At 39.6% G+C, this 13,815-nt stretch overlaps 1 pseudogene; it reads left to right on the top strand.

Moving 5' to 3' along the window:
- Nucleotides 1-12,961: 12,961 nt before the first annotated feature.
- On the top strand, nucleotides 12,962-13,597 carry LOC117026289 (activated RNA polymerase II transcriptional coactivator p15-like; annotated as a pseudogene).
- Nucleotides 13,598-13,815: the final 218 nt, after the last annotated feature.

The raw sequence follows: 13,815 nt of genomic DNA, 5'->3' as shown, positions 1-13,815 counted from the left end.
GGATGACTGATTCAATTTCGTTACTGGGGATTGGTCTGTTTAGATTTTCCAGTTCTTCATGGTTCAGACTAGGAAGGCTATATGTTTCTAAGAACTTGTCCATTTCTTCTAGGTTACTGAATTTGGTGGCACATAGTCCTTCATAGTATTCCTGGATGATCCTTTGTATTTCTGTGGTGTCCGTGATAACTTCCCCTTTTTCATTTCTGATTTTGTTAATTAGTGTCTTCTCTCTTTTTATCTTAGTGAGTTTAGCCAAAGGTTTGTCAATTTTGTTAATCTTTCAAAGAACCAGCTCTTTGTCACATTAATTTTTTTCTATTGTCTTTTTGTTTTCTATTTCATTTCGTTCTGCCCTGATTTTTGTCATTTCCTTTCTTCTGCTGACCTTGGGTTTCACTTGTTCTTCTTTTTCTAGCTCTTTAAGGTGTAACATGAAGTTATTTATTTGGGATTTTTCTTGTTTCTCTAGATAGGCCTGTAATGATATAAATTTCCCTGTTTAAACTGCTTTCGTTGCATCCCAAAACTTTTGGTACGATGTATTTTCATTGTCAGTTGTTTCTATGTATCTTTTGATCACTCCTCTAATTTCTTCTTTGACCCAGTCTTTCTTTAAAAGTATGTTGTTTACTCTCCATGTATTTGTGTTTTTTCCTGCTTTCTTTTTGCAGTTGATATCCAATTTCAAAGCCTTGTGATCAGAGAATATGCTTGGTATGATTTCAATCTTCTTAAATTTGCTGAGGCTGATTTTATGTCCCAATATATGGTCTATCCTTGAGAATGTTCCACGTACACTAGAAAAGAATGTATAGTCTGATGTTTTAGGATGAGGTGCTCTATATATGTCAATTATGTCCATTTCATCTAATGTGTCATTTAGGGCTGCTATTTCGTATTTGTTTTCTGTTTGGATGATCTATCCATAGCTGTCAATGATGTATTTAAGTCCCCTAGTATAATAGTCTTTTGGTCAATTTCTCCCTTTAGTTCTGTTAGTAGTTGCTTGGTATATTTCGGTGCTCCCTGATCTGGGGCATAAATATTGATGACTGTTATGTCTTCTTGTTGTATAGTCCCCTTTACCATTATGAAATGTCCATCTTTGTCTCTTGTTATCTTTTTCACCCTGAAGTCTGTTTCATCTGATATCATTACGGCTACACCTGATTTTCTCTGGGTACCATTTGCTTGGAGTGTCAATTTCCACCCTTTCACTTTGAGTCTATGCTTGTCCTTGTAGCTGAGATGTATCTCTTGGAGACAGCATATGGTTGGGTTTAGTTTTTTGATCCAGTCTGCTACTCCATGCCTTTCTATTGGTGAGTTCAGTCCATTTACATTTAAGGTGATTATTGATATGTGAGGATTTCCTGTCATTCTATCTTTAGTTTTTTGGTAGGGCTGTGTCTCCATTGTTTCTTTGCCTTTTTGTTGTCGTCTGTTATTTCTGTGTGGTGGTATTCTATGATATTTCCCTCTGTTTCTTCTTTTATTACAGTATATATTTCAGTTCTGGATTTTTTTTTGAGTGGTTACCCTTAAGTTTATGTAAAAGAAAGTTTGATATTTAGAGTATTCCGTTTTCTTCAGCACACTTACTTTCTCCATTCCCATATTCCGGTTCAGGCCTTTACTCTCCCCCTTTTTATGTTTTGGTTGCCACAAATTGTCCCTGTTGATGGTGGTCGAATAGCCTCCTTTAGTGTTTCTTGTAGTGCAGGTCATGTATTAGAAAATTCCCTCAGCTTCTGTATATCTGGAAAGGTCTTTATTCCTCCTTCATAGCTAAAGGATATCTTTGCTGGATACATTATTCTTGGCTCATAATTTCTCTCTTTCAATAGTTTGAATATTTGGTTCCACTCCCTCCTGGCTTGTAGAGTTTCTGCCGAAAAACCTGATGATAATCTAATGGGCTTTCCTTTGTAGGTTACCGTCTTCTTTTCCCTGGCTGCCTTGAGGATTCTTTCTTTGTCGTTGATTTTAGACAGCTTCAATACAATGTGCCTTGGAGAAGGCCTGTTGGGATTGAGGTAATTAGGTGTTCTATTTGCTTCTTGGATTCGAGGATCCAGTTCTGTCCACAAGTTTGGGAAGTTCTCATCAATGATTTGTTTGAATATATTCTCTGTTCCCTTCTCTCTTTCTTCTCCTTCTGGTATGCCCATTATTCTTATATTGCTCTTTCTGATGGAATCAGAAAGTTCTTGTAGAGTTCTTTCATTTCTTTTAAGTCTCAAGTCTCTTTCTTCTTCCATCTGTGTCATTTCCAGGGGTTTAATCTTCGATGTCACTGATTCTTTCCTCCATCTGGTCAACTCTACTACCTTCGCTGGTTATTACATTCTTCATTTCTTCTATTGAGTTCTGAATCTCCAGAAATTCTATTTGGTTCTTTTTTAAAATTTCAATCTCTTTCGTAAAATGCTCATGTTGTTCTTTGATTGAGTTTCTGAGTTCATTAAACTGCCTTTCTGTGTTTTCTTGCATCTCGTTGAGTTTTTTCAGAACTGCAATCTTGAATTCTCTGTCATTTAAGTCACATATTTCCATATTTTTAAGTTCCTTTTCTGGAGACTTTTCACTTTCTTTCTGAGCTGTCTTGTTGCCTTGGTTATTCATGGCAATTACTGATTTATTATTTCTCTTCCTAGACATCTACAGGAGTGGCTTCTGCAACAGGTTGATAGGAAGACGTCTTTTTTTTGTTTTCCAGTACTTGTTGATAGAATGTTTTATTTTCTCTCCGACTGCAGCCTTTTATTTATCTCACATGGTAGTGCTATATTTTCTCTGCACTATTCCAGCTTCTCACACAATGGGGGGCTTCCCTGGGAGACGGGCTTCTCCTCTGTTAATAGTTCGCCTTGGTCACAGGGCTCAGTGTCCGTGTGGGTATGCGGAGAGCTTTTGAAGTTCCAAAGCTCTTCCTGCACCAGATTCAGAGCCCATATGTTTCAGCAGTTCTGTTTACTCCTGCAGGGATCCGCCCAGATAGGTGGGGCCAGGAGTGGGGTGAGTTGTGAGAGGTGGCCCAGAGCAATGGCGGTGACCACCACCACATCTGAGCCTGCTTCCATAGCTCCCTCCCCTTTGCCGGAACTAGTTGGGCTGTGAATCTGTGTCTGCGGTCGACAGTTCTCAGAACAGCAAATATTCTGTTTTTTTGATCTGGCACTGCTACTGTTCCGCTTCCAGCACTGGGCAGGTTGGGGTAGGGCGAACTCTGGGAGGATAGGGAGGGGGCGGCTAGTCTCAGTGCCTAAGGCTTCCGTTCTCTGCTCAGCAGTGAGGGCTTAAACCACCATTTTCAGCCTTCTTCCGTCAGTCTTTTCTCCGAGGTCTCTGCCGTGAGCATTGGGTTCAGCCGTGTTATATGCTGCCCCCTCAGCCCTGTGGACCATCAGTGGAGCCCTAGCAGTCCGTATGCTTCTCTCTCCCACAGCTGTGGTAGTTCCGGGATGCAGCGAACTCAGAGCACTGAGCTAGGTCTGCGTCCTGTGCCCGCGCTGCTCCATCTCTGCACTTCTCCCTTCCCTCCTCACCCCCGCTCACGGGATTCGCCCACCTTTACGTGAATTCAGTAGTGCGCCTCTTTGTCTTGCCTATCTGCTGTGCAGGGAGTCCTTTGTGGAGTTATTGTTGTTCGATTAGGTGTAAATTCCACAGGAGCTTTACAGAGGCTCACCTCACGCCGCCATTTTGATGACGTCTAGAATTGATTTTTGTATAATGTGTGAGATTTAGCTCAAGGTTGATATTTTTTTTCTTTCTTTTTTTTCTTTTCTTTTCTTTTCTTTTTTTTTCTTTTTTTCTTTCTTTTTTTTTGCCTATAGATGTGTCTAATTTTTCCAGCATCATTTGTTGAAAAGGCTAGTTTTCCTCCACTGAGGATAAAATATTTTTATGCTATTGTCAGAAATCATTTGTGAGCTTTGTGTGGGTCTATTTTTGGGTTCTATATTCTGTTCCATTGGTCTATGTGGCTATTCCTCCACCAATACCATATTATCTTGATTATACTATATATTAACTTAACATTTGAGTGGAGTGATTCCTCCCATTTTACTTTTTAAAATTTATTTAGGTTATTTAGAGCCTATGCCTTTCCATACAAATTTTACAATAAGCTTGTAAATGTCTTCTGTGTCAATTGATATGATTATATGATTTTATTCCCTAGTCTGTTGATATGGTGGATTATATTGATTCTTGAATATTGAACCAGTCTTGTATTACTGGAATAACCCCACTTGGTTGTGGTGTGTAATTCATTTTGTACACAGATGGATTTAGTTTGCTAATATTTTATTGAGTATTTTTGTGTCTAACTTTGTGAGAGATATTAGTCTATAGTTTTCTCTTTTATGCTGTCTTTGGTTTTGGTATCACAGTAATAATGGCCTCATAAAATGATGTGAGAAGTGTTCTCTTCTATTTTTTTGGAGAGATTGTATAATATTGATATTGTTTAAATGTTTGGGAGAATTTTCCAGAAACAAAATGAGCATGAAGATTTCTTTTTCAGGAGCTTTTTAAGTTGTAAATTCAAATTCTTTCATGGTAAAAGGACTATTTTGATGATTTATTTTATCTTGGTTTAGTTTTAGGACTATATTATGGTTCACCAGAGAAACAGAACCAATAGGCTATATATAGAGATACACAGAAAGAAATTTATTATGAAGAACTGGCTCACGTGGTTATGGAGGCTGAGAAGTCCTAAGATCTTCATCTGTAAACTGGAGGCCCAGGAAAGCTCGTGCATAGTTCTAGTCCAAACCTGAAAGCCTGAGAACCAGGGGAGCCAATGGTGTAAGTCCCAGTTCGAATCCAAAGGCCTGAGAACCAGGAGCACTGATGTCCAAGGACAAAAGAAGATGGATGTCCTAGCTCAAGCAGAGGTAATTCACCCTTCTTCTGCCTCTTTGTTCTATTCAGGCCCTGAATCTATGATATCCATCCACATTCCTGAGGGCAATCTTCTTTAATCTACTGATTCAAATGGTAATCTATTCCAGAAATACCCTCACAGACACACCTAGAAATAATGTTTTATCAGTTATCTGGACATCCCTTAGCAAGTTGACACATAAAATTAACCATCACAGGTACCTTGTGGTTTTGAAAGAATTGATACATTCTAAGTTTTCAAATTTATGAGTACCGAGTTGTTCCTAATATTCCTTTTTATCCTTTCAGTGTCATAGGATCTATAGTTACATCCCTTGTTTGATTCCAGATATTGGTATTTATATCTCCCTTTTATCTTTGTCAATGTTGCTAGAGGCTTATCAATTTATCGATTTTTTTAGAAGAACCACTTATTGTTCCACTGATTTCGCTATTGTTTTGTTTTCAATTTCAGTGATTTCTGTTATTTTTATTATTTCCTTCCTTCTGCTTTCTTTGGTTTTGCTTTTTGTTTTGTTTTCTAGTTGCTTGAAGAAGGAACTTAGATTATTGATTTGAGACCTTTTCTCTTTTCTAATGTAAACAGTATTTAGTGTTATAAATTTCTCATTCATGGGATTGTAAAATGGTGTAGTACTTAGAAAAATGATTTTGTATTAACTCACAATGGTAAACAATAAGTTACCACAAGACCCAGCTGTTCCACCCTGAGGGTATACACCCAGGAGAATTGAAAACATATTCACACAAAAAGTTGCACAGGAATGTTCATAAGCAAAAAGGTGTAATCTACTCAAATGTCCATCAGTTGTTGAATGGATAAACAAAATGTGTTATATCCATACAATAGAATATTATTTGACAACAGAAGGAATGAAGTACAGATATATGCTACATTGATGAACCTTGTAAATATTAAGTGAAAGAAACCAATCACATAAAGCTACATATTGTATAGTTTCATCTAAGTTCAAGTAAATGATAGACAAATCCATAGAAACACAAAGTAGAGTAGTTTTCTAGGGCACAATGGCCAGGGAGGAATGAGAAGTAACTGCAAATAGGTATGGGGTATCTTTTGGGGGGTGATAAAAATGTTCTTAGTGGTGATGGTTGCACAACTCTGAATATACTAAAAACCACTAAATTGTATACTTTAAGAGGGTAAAAAGTTTCTCAATGAAGCTACTACATAAAAAAAACATTTGCCTTTCAGCACTGCTTTAGATGAGTCTCACACATTTTGATATGTTGTATTTCCACTTTCGTTCAATTCTATGTATTGCAAAAAATTTCCTTTGAGACTTCCTCTTTGATCCCTGGATTATTTAGCCATGCTCAAGTTTTATTTCCAAGTGTTCATTGATTTTCCTGTTGTATTTTTGTTATTGATTTCTAGTTTGGTTCCATTAGTTAGAGAACATATTCTGTGTGGTAGGCAGTATAATGTCCCCTCACAAAGATGTCCACTTAGACTCCTCAGTAATAAAGGTTTAGGTCATACCACCAAGTAAAATACCACCATTAACTGAGGTAAAAGGAATATAAAATGGATTTTTTAGAATGAACACTATAAATACCAATCATGACCTTGTGACCAGTAACTATTGTATCATACTCATTTCCTCTTAATACTTCATATAGAATGGGGATAAATTTAACATTTTCAGTCCACATATTAAGAGAATATGGAGATAAGATCACAGAGATTCTGCACTTGGAGTTGAATGCAATTATTCACAAAACTTTGGGTTATCTTTCTTTGGGATGGACACAGAACAGTACATTTGGGGATATATGCAAAATTGTGTTAGGTAGAGACATTTTTGGAAGAGTAAATATGGGGAGAAAAGTGTATGCATTCATTCAACACATTTATTGAACTCCTACTGTGCCAGGTACTTTTTTAGGCTTGTGGATACATCAATAAACAGGTAAAGTTTCCTGATCTCATGAAGATTATATTCTAACAGAGGCAGGCCAAACAAATAATGGCCATAATAAATAGGTAAATTACATAGTATGTAAGAAAGCATTAAGAGTTTTGGGCAGGGGGGACCAGAATAGGAGTTTAGGCATGCTGGGCATGGTGTTAGATTGGATAGACAGATTGCAGTTTTTAAATAGCACAGTCAGAATAGGCCTCATTGAAGAGAGAGATATGAACAGAACAAGGACTTAAGGGAAGTGAGGGAGTGCTGAGGGTCACCTAAGGCTAAAATCAAGGTGTTGGTTGGGCTGGGCTCTTCGTTGGAGGTTCTGGAGAGAAATCTGCATCGAAGCTCATTTGACCTGATGGTAGAATTTAGTTCCTTTCCTTGCTGTCAGCCTGGGGCTGCTCTCAGCTTTGAGGCTACCCTTATTCCTGGACATGTAGCCCCCTCCATCTTCACACAAGCAATAGCATGTGAAATCCTTTTCATGCTCAAATCTCTCTGACTTCCTCTTTTGCTACCAGCCAGAGAAAAAAACTCAGCTTTTTAAAAAACTCATGTGATTATATTGGGCCTTCCCAGATAATCTCCCTTTTGATTAATTCAAAGTTAACTGATTAGTAACCTTAATTATATCCGCAAAATCCCTTTTACCATGTAACGTAATATAATCATGATTGTGACATATAATATTCATAGTCCTGGGGATTAGGGAGGGGAATTTGGAGGGTCATTTTGGCATCCTGCCTATCAGAGACACAAAACTAGGAAACCTGAATAGACCTACCATGTTTCCCCCAAAATTAGACCTAGCCGGACAATCAGCTCTAATGCGTCTTTTAGAGCAAAAATTAATATGAGACCTGATCTTACTATTAGACACGGTCTTATATAATATTATATAAGACCAGACTCTAAGACCGAGCTTTATATTAATTTTTGCTCCAAAAGACGCATTAGAGCTGATTGTCCGGCTAGGTCTTATTTTGGGGGGAAACACAGTATATGTACTCAAATTAAATTTGCAATAAAAAATCTTCCCACAAAGAAAATTCAAGGCCCAGATGATTTCATTAGTGATTTCCATCAGACATTTAAGGAAAAGACAATACCAATCCTAAGCACACCCTTTCAGGAAAGAAGAAACATTTCCTGATTCATTTTATGAGGCCAGCATTATGCTTCATACCAGTTTACCATAATTTATTGCCTCAGCTCCAAATTCACTTTTTGTTTGCTCTGTGAAAATGAATCTGTGCCCTTTAAAGATTTTTCCTTTGCCAGCTGGCATATTGTTTCCCCTATACAACTATTCTCAATACTTCTGTCCACCAAATGTGTGGGTTTTTTTTTCCCATTGACCCATTCTCTGATAACTGGGTGGCCTGCAATTCTACCTACCTGGAGTTAGCATCAGATTCCACAAGTAAAGGGCTTGGTCCCAACAAGACTGCCCCACTTAAAACGCAAATCACAACTCTGGGCCTCCTCTAAGTCTGACTGAGCTACTATAAATCAGGGCTTCCCACACGTCCCCAGGTTCAGTAATTTGCTAGAACAGCTCACAGAACTCCGGAAAAGTGCTTTACTCACTATTACCCATTTATTATAAAGAATACAACTCAGGAACAGCCAAATCAGAGACGCATAGAGCAAGGTATGGGGAAGGGGCACAGAGCTTCTCCAGGCACACCACCCTCCCAGCAACCCCACGTGTTCACCAACTGGGAATTCTCCAAACCCTTTTGCTCAGGGTTTTTTATGAAGGCTTCATTACATGGGCATGATTAGCTCATTGGCCATTGGTGATTAACTCAATCTCTACTCCTCTCCCCTCCGTGAGGTCAGGGGGGTAAAGCTAAAAGTTACAGTCCTCTCAGTATGTGTTTGGTTACTCTGGAAACCAGCCTCCCCGCCCCACCCCCCGCCCTATCCTTAGGGACTTTATGAATAACAAGACATTCTTTTCATCTTTATTGGTCTGGAGATATTTCAAGAACTGGGGACAAAACCCAAATATTACAAAAGAGGCTCCTTTCACCTTTATCACTCCAGAGCTGTTTCAGGCGCTGGGGATGAAGACCAAAATATGTTAATTCTTATTATCTCACAATATCACTAAGTTTTGACAGTAAAGGGCATCAGAAACATTACAAGAAAGAGTTTTGCTTCCTGGTTCTGGTATGCTTGCTTGCTGACTCTTGCACCATCTGCTTCTCCAGCTCTGGCTCCTGCAGTGGGGGCTGTCTCCAGCTTCAGGTCCCTACAGTGCTCACAGCGTCTCCAGTGCTTGGTTCCTGCAATGCGAAATGGACAGCAACTTCTCCAGAACCTCCCCACCCCCACCCTGGGGCAGTTTTATAGCTCAGTATCTCTGGTGAGACACCTTGTCAATAGCCTTCTCCAATATCCTGGAGGATAGATTTCTAGTAAGTTCTGTGGATGTGGCACCAGTGACTTCTCTACGATTTAACAGGCTACATCCTTGCCTCTCCAACAATGGCTAGATTTAAGCATTGGGGTGGGGCTCTTCCTTGGGTCCTCTACCACAACCCTGGGTTGGGGGTGTCTTCTTTGAGTACTCCACCTTGGCCCCTTATATTCTTAAGGGTTCTCTTACTTCTAAGTAATCCCTCATTATTCCTATCCACGTTAAACTCCTTTTATCAAACCTTCCCTGTTCAAAGTACTATATGGTTTCTCTCTCCTGATTGGACCCAAATACTGAACTGACCTTGAGATAGACCATGAAGAATAGCAACTAAAGACAGACCCACAAAAACAGCATCTGAGTATGAGCTCAGGGCGCCTTGCAAATGGGAAATGGAACGATTGTAGTCCATGGCATGCAGGGGTACCACAATGAATCAAGACATGCCAACTGAAACATGTGCTTAGGAAGTCCAAGTGGCTGCTGCACTTAACCACTGTACTAGCAATGACAATAAAAACTGGTGCTGGGTGGATTCTGGAGTTCACTTGAGTCCCTACAAAGAAAAAAAGTACAAGCTCAAGTCCACTCTCAGCTTCTCACGGTCTGAGAATGAAAGAGCTTCCATGACAACCCTTAAAAACAAAAAAACTCTTAAAAACAAAAATACTTTGTAAGTTGCAGACATGATATTCCTGAAAACTGTACAGGAAGGATGCTGAATTACAGTAACAGCTGAATTCAGTCTCAAGTTTCTCATGTGAAAGGGTGCTGACAAAGAATGGGACCCTAAAACTTGGAAGGGAGACATGTTTGGATCCCGATGAAACTGACAATCTTGAACCCTTAAGTCATTCTGAATCTCCCTTACCTGTTGAAGAAGCTTTCCCTGCCGTATCTGTAGAAACGTATCTTCCTCTGCTTAAAAATCCTGTGATAACCTCACCTCGGGCAGATTCCTTGGAAGAGAATGCTATTCTTCTTACTATCCATCACAACCACCTCCAACTCTCACTAGACCCATAATTAGGGTCAAATCTCAGCATGCTCCAGGTGGCCAGGTAATGCACTACAACCAAGGAAGAGCTTACACACCCACCAAACTGGGAGAGGGGATGGGCAGATGGGGTTGTACCTTCGAATACTGTGGTATACTTCGAAGCAATGAACTAGATTTATATTTTGCAACATGGACAAATCTTCGAAACATGGTGATGAAAAGTTAGAATGACATATATAATACAACATACTATTTAAGTAAGTAAAAATACATGCGTAAAACATCAATATACATTCAATAACACAAACAAAAGGATATACATTAAATGCATTAGAATGGTTACCACTGCGCGGGGGGGGGGGGGGGGGGGTAGGCAGGGGAAAGGGAATAAAAAGTAAAAATAAAATGAGAAGGGCCCTGTGTGGACTAATCACAATAATGTACCACAAAATTGAGGAATGACTCATGAGAAAAAGGAAAAACCTTGGCTTGCAGTAGGGACTTTAAGTCCTTGACAAGATGTTGATCTAACATAAGGTGCTGGCTCCCTCCCCCAAATCCAGCCCTGAAGCTGACACAAGAGGAAAATTGACAGATGACACCTACTATTTATGCAGCATTTACCATGTGCCAGGCACTATTAACTCATTTAATCTTCCTAGCCGATGCTATTAGATATTATCATTCCCATTTTACAGATGAGAAAACAAGTAGAGAGGCTAAGTAACTTGCCTAAAGTCACACAGCTGGTAATATTACAGCTAAAATTTGAACTCAGTCTCTAATACCTAGAGAGACTGGAGAGCGAGTCTGGGATGGAGGTCACAGGAGAGTGGCCTGAAATGAAAGAGAGGCACCATGGACAAAGATGCCAGAAGAGAAATTTCTAATCCCACCTTTTTATTTTTCCCCCCAACATTGCTCTGGGAAGTTTATTCTCTACCTCATCACCATGGCAAGACAGAACAGCAGTGCCCAGCCAGCTGCAGGTGGGATACATTAAGGCAGCACTGGAGCGGGGAGCACATTACATGTGCAGGTACACAGGCTGTGTCACCTCCTACTACACACATGCACTGAAACCCCAACCCTACATCTTGAGCTAGTCCAAGGTGTGTGATCAGACAATACGGTGAGTTTAAATGGAAAAAAAAAAAATTAAAGGCACATTGCCATTAATCACCCTCAAAATACTCCCCCTCGATTCGAACACACTTATCCCACCATTCTTGCCCCTTTCTAAGCAGTTCTGTAAGCCCTTTCTTGAATGTCTTTAGTTGTGCTGTCTGGCTACCTCCATATGCTGAATCATTTTGACTTTGGGGAAGAGCCAGATGCCGCACGGTGCCAGACCCGGTGAATAAGGTGGGTGAGATGAGTACACACCATAATGTTTTTTTTTTAAATTTTTTTTTATTAGTTTCAGGTGCACAAGACAAAGTAATACTTAGACGTTTATCATTTATATCCCTCACACTGTGGACCCCCCTCCCCCCATCCACTATCGCTCTGACATCGCACGGAGCCATCCCATTTCCACTGTCTCCACTCCCAATGCTGTACTCCGCCTCTTGTAAGTGTATACATACCTATATATACATATATATATTATAGTTGGCATTCATTTTTGTTCAGCTTCAGGTGTACAGTGCAGTGATCAGGCATCTACATCTTCCCTGAGGTGGTTTCCCAAATGGGACACGTGTCCATCGGATACCCTACAAAACCTTTACAACATTATTGATTACGTTCCCCAGATTAATTTTCAAAACCCCGTGATGTTTTTATTTGACAGAAACTGCTGTATGTCAGAAGCGATGTGTGACAGAGTTGTCATGATGGAGGATGATTTACAGCACTCTTTAAAACACACCTTCTCTAAACCTTAGGTCACACCCAGGTGACTGCACCGAACAAGTTGAAACTTGTCAGTTACTAAGGTTCGACATGCCGCTTCCCACATTGAAGATCCCTGCCTATCCATTAGATGGCACTCGGCAGCAGCATTCACTGTATTTTTTGATCAAATCTCATAAATACAACCTAGACCCTCAACAGAGGAATTTGGCCAACATTTTACTCGAGCAATCTCACTAGCCCAACAGGAAAAACCTAAAGACCTTGGTATCGGGAGTTCCCCAACAACCCCCAGTTAACCTCAAAGTCAGAAAGCCCTGAGTATACGTTAATTCCCTACTCTTATAATCATGAACACAAAACCAAAAATTTCCACTCATTTTAGGAAAGCCTCTAACACAGAATATGGAGTTTGAAGTAGAACAAAAAACAGCACCAATAATTTCAAGGAGGGGGGAGAAACACCCGAGGGTAAAAGAAAACTTTTAGGGCCGGCCCAGTGGCTCAGGCGATTGGAGCTCCATGCTCAATCGCCGGTTCGATTCCCACATGGGCCAGTGGGCTCTCAACCACAAGGTTGCCAGTTCAATTCCTCGAGTCCTGTAAGGGATGGTGGGCTGTGCCCCCTGCAACTAGAAATGGTGACTGGACCTGGAGCTGAGCTGTGCCCTCCACAACTAAGACTGAAAGGACAACTTGACTTGGAAAATAGGCCTGGAAGTACACACTGTTCCCCAATAAAGTCCTGTTCCCCTTCCCCAATTAAAAAAAAAAAAATCTTTGGTCAGTCGCGAGCAAGTGAGCACTAGGTTGTTAGACTGCAGGAACGGAGCAATGCCTAAATCAAAGGAGCTTGTTTCTTCAAGCTCTTCTGGCAGCGATTCTGACAGTGAAGTTGACAAAGTTAAAGAGGAAAAAGCAAGTTACTCCAGAAAAACCTGTAAAGAAGCAAAAAACTGGTGAAACTTCAAGAGCCCTGGCATCTTCTAAGCAGAGTAGCAGCAGCAGAGATGATAACATGTTTCAGATTGGAAAGATGAGGTACGTCAGCGTTCGAGACTTTAAAGGGAAAGTCCTAATTGATATTAGAGAATATTGGATGGATCCAGAAGGTGAAATGAAACCAGGAAGAAAAGGTATTTCTTTAAATCCTGAGCAGTGGAGCCAGCTGAAGGAACAGATTTCTGACATTGATGATGCAGTAAGAAAACTGTAAAATCAGAGCCATATAAAACCTATGTTCTAGTTGTTTTAATCTGTCTTTTTACATTGGCTTTTGTTTTCTAAACATTGTTTTCCAAGCTATTGTATATTTGGATTGCAGAAGACTTTGTAAGAATACTTTTTTTTAATGTTCATTATTAAAAATGTTCTGAATGAAACTAATTGTCAACTTTATTAAGGAAGATTTCTTTGTGCCCACCACCTAGTGTAAAATAAAATCAAGTAATACAAAAAAAAAATCTTTAAAAAAAACTTAAAAAAAATTAGTATCTTTACAGAGCTTACTATAAAGTTACAGTAATGTAGACACATTAATAATGAAACAGTACAGTAATGGACCTAGGTATATATATGGTTCCTAGAGATAGATATTGAGGTAATTCAGTGAAGTCTTTTCAACAAGACCCTAGAATGGATATTCCATTTTTAAAAATGTTTAAACTCCTACC

The sequence above is a fragment of the Rhinolophus ferrumequinum genome, chromosome X (assembly GCF_004115265.2).
Source record: "Rhinolophus ferrumequinum isolate MPI-CBG mRhiFer1 chromosome X, mRhiFer1_v1.p, whole genome shotgun sequence".
NCBI lineage: Eukaryota > Metazoa > Chordata > Mammalia > Chiroptera > Rhinolophidae > Rhinolophus > Rhinolophus ferrumequinum.
Note: the sequence above shows the minus strand (reverse complement) of the source record. Positions and strands in the feature narration are given on the sequence as shown.